Raw genomic sequence first — 7,472 nt, 5'->3', positions numbered from 1 at the left:
TATCAAACGCCATGCAACGTCAGCGGCGTTCTCGTACGGATTACCCTGCTATAATCTTGCCAGGCAATCTTAACGGATTCGGATGAGGCAAACAAGATACCCAGAGTACACACGCTATGCGGTGATGCAACCGAAGGACATGGATGCAACCCCATACAAAAATTCGGGGACCCCGTTTTACGTAACTTAAGTCTGTTGGTCTTTCTGGATTGCACCAAGAACGGTGCTTTTGTACAGATGGATTTCCCACCTCCCCAGGGTGATATCAAAAGTGTAGGATTAATTTTTAACAGTACGAACATGCGGCGAAGCTTTGCATGTTTTGCAGTTCTAGGAATTATATAAATCCTGACTATTCTCATTTATTTGCAAACTTTGCCTCTCGGAGTCGTAGTAGCTCTGGCCGTCAGCTTGGTGAAAGAAGCGTCTATCTTTGTGCCCCAAGCCATAGTCTTTGCGAGTACACCCAAAGGTAGAACCGGACTATCGTAACGGGGGCGAATCCCTTTCACGCACCGTCGTCTGCCATATCTCATCGATGAAGATGGTTGTAAAACAGCATCCATGTGTCACCGATGAGGTTTTAGTCCATGTTAATACGAACTGCCACGACTACGCTTGGGGGAAAATCCCCGCCCCTCGCCTGCGCCCCGCCGTCCTTGGTCCGCGTGCCTTGATCGCCTGATTTGAATCCGTCTGCTACCCTGATCTATTGATGTTAATGGGGGACAGGTGAGGGTAATATGGTACAGCTTCAGCCAGGGCCGTTCTTAACTCCTCCCTCCAACCTTGATGTGGGGCACTATGAAGCTGCAATTTTCCTGAGCGCGTGTAGATAGAATAAAAACGTCAGGTTTTTTTCTAATCTTGCAAACCTATGCACTATGCAAGGCCTTGGCAACCCACGCCATGCCGAAAGCCAGTCAAGGTGGGTAATATGGATTTAATGGATTCCAGGCGTTGCATGTTTTGCATGCCGGCAGGCCTGTGGTGACTGCTTGCGGTTGTAGCCTCTAGCAGTACATGCACTTCCCGACCACCTAAGCGGCCACCTCAGCCGCCGCCCCTCCCGCCTCAGTCCCTCCCCACCTGATCCCCCCTGCACCCCGCCTCACCAGCCTCACCAGCAGGAACAGCAGTAGCACGCTCACCAGCCACACGACCTCGCCTGGGTAGGAGGCCTGGGGGTGGAGGGGCGTGGGAGTGGTGACAACTCCTGCGGGTGCAGGGCCACACATTCAGCGAGACCGCCAACACGAACAAGAAGGCCAAGGCCGAGAAGGCCACCACCTCCTCTGCCAGCACGCCGGCCAAGAGCGGCAAGGAGAGCGGCAAGGACGCGGATGGTACCAAGTGGTACTACTGTGACTTCCACGGCCGCAACCCCTTGCACCCAACCAAGGAGTGCAGGATGCTGTGAAACCGCCACAGCACAGCGGCAGCCAACTATCACCAGCCAACTTACAGCGGCAACGACCCACTGGACAAGCTGGTGGCCGCCATTCAGGGCCTGACACGCAGTGTGGCGGCAACCACTAGCTCAGCGAGCGCAGGAGGCGCCGCCAGTGGTGCACCCCGCACTAAGTACGAGGCGGACAAAGCCAAGCATGGCAATTGCCTCCCGCACCATGGCGAGGGACGCTTTTAAAGGCGAGGGACACCGCGGGGAAGGTGACCGCCCAAGCTAGCAGTGCGGTTTCTGCTTCATGTTCATGCACACGCGAGAACTGCCCAATCGAGGATCCAGACAAGGCACCTCACCCTGACTGGGTGCCGAGGTCTCCGGCCCAAGGCCCGCAAGGCGCAGGAGAAGCAGCAGCATCAGGCCGCTGCCACTGCACACTGCGGAGTGGAGGACGATGATGATGAGGAGGAGGGCCAGTACGGCACCAGCTGCATGACCGCATTGCTGCGGCTGCACTGGTGCACGCCCACTGCACGACAGGTGGACTGCTACGGCCAGTGGTGCAGTGCTGAGGCCCAGGCCGGGCAGGATGCCCTCTGCAGCGGGGGCTCTGCAGCGTCCAGCCCACCGGCCAAACCCTGTGTGATCGTGGGCACACCAGGAGTGCCCTACAAGCCAGGGGTGCCAGGCAGTGAGCCTACACTCCACTACGGCACACATGCTACACTGCTGTCCCAGCCCACGTCAGTCTCTTTCACACCAGTTCAAATCCCTCTGCTGCCCTTCGAGGCACCCAAAGCCTCCAAGCCCACCACAGCCGCCACGGATCAACCGCCTGACCTAACAGTCAGCGTGAACCTGTCTGGCCGGCCGGGGCGATTCTGTGCAGGCTGGCTCTGCTCATGCAAGAAGGGGCGCCGCACAGGGAGTCCACAGCCCTCACTGAGGCCGCTGCAGCGTCCAGCGCTGGCAGCTGCGAGGCCGTTGCTGCATCCAGTGTTTCGGCCGCCTCCAGCTTGTACCTCCTGCCGGGGAGGCGGGGTGAGTTCGATACATACCGACTGCCCACCGGTGTGAAATACAGCGTGGCAGGTGAGCCCTCAGACGGCACCAAAACGTTTGCCGCACTCAGTGCGGTGGAGAAGGTGAGGGCATTAGCCCTAAACCCCGACGCCAGATGCTATTCTGAGAATCCGCATCTCATGTTTTACTTCGGCACGTGGGTATTCATGCTGAATGACACCACATTCATGGTGCTGTGTGACCACTGCACTGACGTCAACCTCATCTCCGAGGCAGCTGTGTGCAAGCGTGGCTTCAAAATCAAGCCCAGCGAGTGCAGCCTCACCACCGGCAACCAGCAGAAAACCAATGTACTGGGAGAGCTGGACACCGAGGGGCTGTACATCACGCTGCTAGCCAGCATGCGGCATGAAACCCGCCTGCCGCTCACCAAGACGCTCGTGGTTCCCACCATCCACCTTTTTGACTTCCTGGCGGGCAATGAGCTGTTTCACCAGGTCGCGGACTGCATCACACAGTACCCCTCTGCGCAGTCGCACTTCTACCCCAACCTGGCGCAACAGCCTGGATGGGTGATGTCGGTGCCCATGGTGCGCATGGCTGACGTGCGCGCTGCATGTGTCATGACCTGCGTGGAAGAAGACACCAAGTCAGCTGTGGTGCCCGCAGCGTCAACAGCTACAACAGCCTGTACTGCGCATTTGAACTCTCCAGGGGACACGCTGCGTGCTGCTCATCTGTCAGCTCTGTTGGCGACAAGATGCCGGCGCCAGAGCTGGGGGGGGACCTCAACACCCACACAGTGGCAAACAGCAACAACGCCACACCAGCACCCGACTGCGATGTGAGCATCAGCAACGGCACTGCGCCCGCACCTGACGGGAGTGCAAGCCACAAGACCACCAACGGTGGCAACACCTGCACCAGCGATGGCAGCAGCGTCAAAGCGGCTAAGCCGCAGTCATGGACCGGTTGGCTGGCCGACAAGGCAGCCTCGGCAGCACAGGCAGGTGCCAGCATGCTCAGCCGGTGCATGGACACAGTCACAACGGTGATGGAGGAGAAAGTCAAGAAGCCACGGCAGGGCAAGCGCAAGAAGCCACTGGCGTCTCACTACAAGCTGCATGCAACCACCAGGACTGGATGTACCTGGGCGGCGTGCTCACCTTCATGCTGTACATAACCACATTGCTGGTGGCAATCACGGGGGTGGGTACGACTCAGGGCCACCTGGGTGGCAGCGCCGGCAATGAGGCCATGCAGCTGGCGATGAACACCAGTGCATATCTCGAGCATGCAGCAACTGCCACAGCCCAGACCATCCCGGTCCTTGCCATGCCGTGCTGGGGAGCAGCGGGCAGCCCGGGTGGTAGAAGATTGCGAGGGTTCACACATGCCCTAGCCACGGTGGACGCATACGGGTTGGATGGCCAGCGCATAGCCACAGCGCATGAGTGCCTTCGACCCGGACGGAGGCTGGATCTGGGGCAACAGCACAGCCCTGGACGCCCGGCAAATCGAGGCCCTGAAGCAGGTGGTTGGGGACCGCAAGGGAACTGCATTCGCTTACTCCATGAAGGATCTGCCGGGTTACCGAGGAGAGGCCGGCCCGTTTCACATTGAGTTGGACATTGAGAAGCCAGTCGTTCAACCCCCGCGGCGCTACAGCCCGTGTGAGGGGGAAATCATCAAAGAAAAGATGCAGGAGTTGGTGGACGCGGGCATAGTCGTTGAGTACACCAGCCCCACCGTGTGTGCAGTCAACCTGGTCATAGCAGACAAGAAGGATCCAGACACGGGTTTGTGGACGGGTGTGCCCATGGTGCAAGACTATCGCAACGTGAACTTGCACACCAGGCACGACAAGTACAGCCTGCACAGGCCCGAAGACATATTTCAATGCATCAAAGGCGCCAAGGTGTTCTCGCACCTGGACTGCCGCCAAGGTTTCTTACAGGTGCCGCTGGAACCAGCTGATCAGCTTAAAACGGCTTTCTGGTGCGGTAACCGCCTGATGATGTACCCTGCATGCCATATGGACTGAAAAACGCGTCGGCTGCGTTCCAAAGGCGCGTGGACTTTGAACTAACTCGTGCAGGGCTGGACCACTGCGCTGTGGGTTTCATTGATGGCATAGTAATCTGGTCTGACTCACCCGAGGAGCATGTGCAGCATGTGGCTGCTGTGTTAGACTGTCTGGTGTGGTGCAGACTGCGTGCCCACCCCGACAAGTCGATCTTTGGTGCTGATGTGATTGAGTATCTGGGTCACAACCTGTCAGAACACGGCATTAGCCCTAGCCTGGCGAAGGTGGAGGCAATCATGGCGCTGCCTCCGCCCAAGAATGTGTCTGAGCTGCGCACACAGCTAAGCTTCATCAACTACTACCGGTGTTGCATCCCAAACATGAGCCTGATCGTGCACGACCTGAACAAGCTGCTGAAGCAGGGCACTCCTTGGGAGTGGGGCCCTAAGCAGCAGGCGGCGCATGACACAATCAAGGCAGTCTCTGCTCGGGAGGGACTGGTGTTGTGCCCCATAGACTACAGCAAGCAGCTGATCCTGCACACGGACTTCTCAAACCATGGCATCACTGCCGTGTTGGGGAAAATCGATGACAACGGCAACAAGTACATGTGCGCGTGCATCTCGTGATCATTGAACAAGCATGAGGCAAACTATTCGAGTTACAAGGGAGAGATGCTGGCCGGCAGGGCTATGAAGATGGGCAGGGCTATGAAGGTGGGCTATGAAGATGTTTCGGCACCATCTTATTGGCACCGACGTACGGTTTCGCCTGGTGACTGACCACCAACCGCTGCTGTACTTGATGAGCACCGAAGGGCTCACAGGGCAGTATGCTTGTTTCGCGTTGGTGCTATAGGAGCACACTTTACAGTCAAGCACAGGCCGGGGGTCATGCACCAGAATGCGGACGCTCTGTCTCACAACCCGCGCCCAAGCACATTCAATGGTTCAGGTGCCCACCTTGATGAGGATCCCGCAGGGGAGGGGGTTGATGTTGTTGCACTCGTGTCATGCCTAGCGCTCAGCGCTCAGCAGTATCAGGCCGGGCGAGCCAGCATTCATACTGCTAGATCTGCAGCCCCCTTCAGCGAGGATCATATGCCTACTGCCAAGGAGGCGGTGTACGGCAACAACAGGTGGCGATATGAGGCATCAGACCCGCCCCCTGACTCAGATCCCGCTGACTCAAGGCATGCACGCCAGCTCTTGTGAGAGCATGCACTTGAGTGGAGAGCCGAGCATAAGTGTGAGCTCTGAAGATAACAGATAAGGCGCTGAGTTCTTCACCGCGGCATTGAGGCAGGGTGTAACACTGTACGAGGCTACTGGAGGCCTCTGTGTCAGCCTGGAAGCCTGCCTGTTGAACGGAATCAGGATTAACTGCTATTTCTATTCAGAGTCTCGCAGGGCCATGTGGCAGGCGGCGTTCAGACGCATGACCTGCCTTAGCGCGGTGCAGCCTAGTCTTTTCCCGCCAGAGGCGTGGAAGGATGCTATGCTACATGTTCCTGGCAATCTTACTGAGCTGTCAGCAGCCGACCTGGGATTTGCCAGCTCGGTGCCAGGTGAGCAGTGGCTCGTCATGGGCCTCAACACCTAGGATAAACGACACAGCATGATAAACAACCTAGCAAAGGGGGGCAGCCAAACTGCTGACCCGGCAGTAGTTCAACCAGCGCAACCTGACCCGAACCTGCACGCAAGGGGGCCCCAACAAGAACCCAACCACCGGCTGTCCCCAACCCCCGGGAGCACGAGCCCAACTGTTCCCACTCACGTGCACCTGCTCGCACCCCGGTTCACACCCCTGACCCAACTGCCCGTGCTGCCCCAACTGCCCACTCCATCCCAACCGCCCACTGCTGCCCACGGATCGCACGTGCCCATAATATATCGTGACAGGAAGCCTTACTTGGCTGGGGTTGTCCAGGCTGCCGCCATGCCAGGCCGTCGGTGGGTTCGAGATAAGGCAGCACCCATGTCTAGATGGTCCAGGCACGGTGAGGGACCTGCTAGTCTACACTGGTTTCGCCCGTGTTGGGAAGGGTGCAAGCCCAGGCTGCCCATTAGGCTGCAGGGTCTGGTGTTCTGCTGATGCTCCTTGGCTGTGTACTGTCTGGGCCGCGTGGCAGGCATAGTGCCTGTCCCCAAGCTGCCGGCAGCACATGGTGGCAGAAGCTTGCACTGTAACCCTGGTGGCATCTTCTGCTCATCTGCCTCATCACAGCACATTCAGCAGGCGCCATTTTGGGGCGAGCCATTGTGCTGCACAGCTGGGAGGTTTGGGTGTTCCGTGGGTGCTGGGGGAACTGAATGGCAGGTCGCTCAATAGAAAGACACATCACAGTTTGGGCAAAGATTAAGCCTTGCAAATGTGCTTCCAACTTTTGGCGCACCAGGAACACCCCGTCAACCAACCCAATCATGATTTGGGCCTCATTCACATGCAACCCTGTGCAAAGTAACCGGCACGCATAGCAGTGCCCACTTGTAGGCACGCTAACATCCTGACAAGTTGCTGTTCCAGTCACACAGCGCCAGCCTTCACACACACAGAGCCGGCATGGCCAGTTGCTCAGGAGTTGGCCGTCGCTAAACATGTAACAGGCACGGCGACATGCCACAAACCCTAGCAAAACCTGACCCCCGGGACACCCTGCACACTCCATGTCTGGTTACACGTCAGGGTGTGACAGGCTGCCCATACACTGCACAGGCCACCACAGGCCCCTCACATCTCAATGAATGCCGCACCCAGGCGGGAGCAGGCGGAAAGCTGGCAGGCGGCTGTGGCAGGCCATGCTGCCTGTGGGGATGCGAGGGAGGCAGGAAGGGCAATTTCGGCAGGTCAGGACGCGATGGGCAGGGCGGCTGCAGGCGCCCAGGTAGCAGTAGGCGCCCGGTAGGTGTGCAGGCCTCAAACTCGAACCACCGAATCTAATCTCTCCACCCCGCCTTTTGGACCCGCCCAGCCAGACCCTCTCAGCAGCTCACCGTCTAATGCTTATTCCAGTAA

Source organism: Volvox carteri (assembly GCF_000143455.1).
Source record: "Volvox carteri f. nagariensis unplaced genomic scaffold VOLCAscaffold_17, whole genome shotgun sequence".
Lineage (NCBI taxonomy): Eukaryota > Viridiplantae > Chlorophyta > Chlorophyceae > Chlamydomonadales > Volvocaceae > Volvox > Volvox carteri.
The sequence above is the reverse complement of the archived record's forward strand: the minus strand, read 5'-3'. Positions refer to the sequence as shown.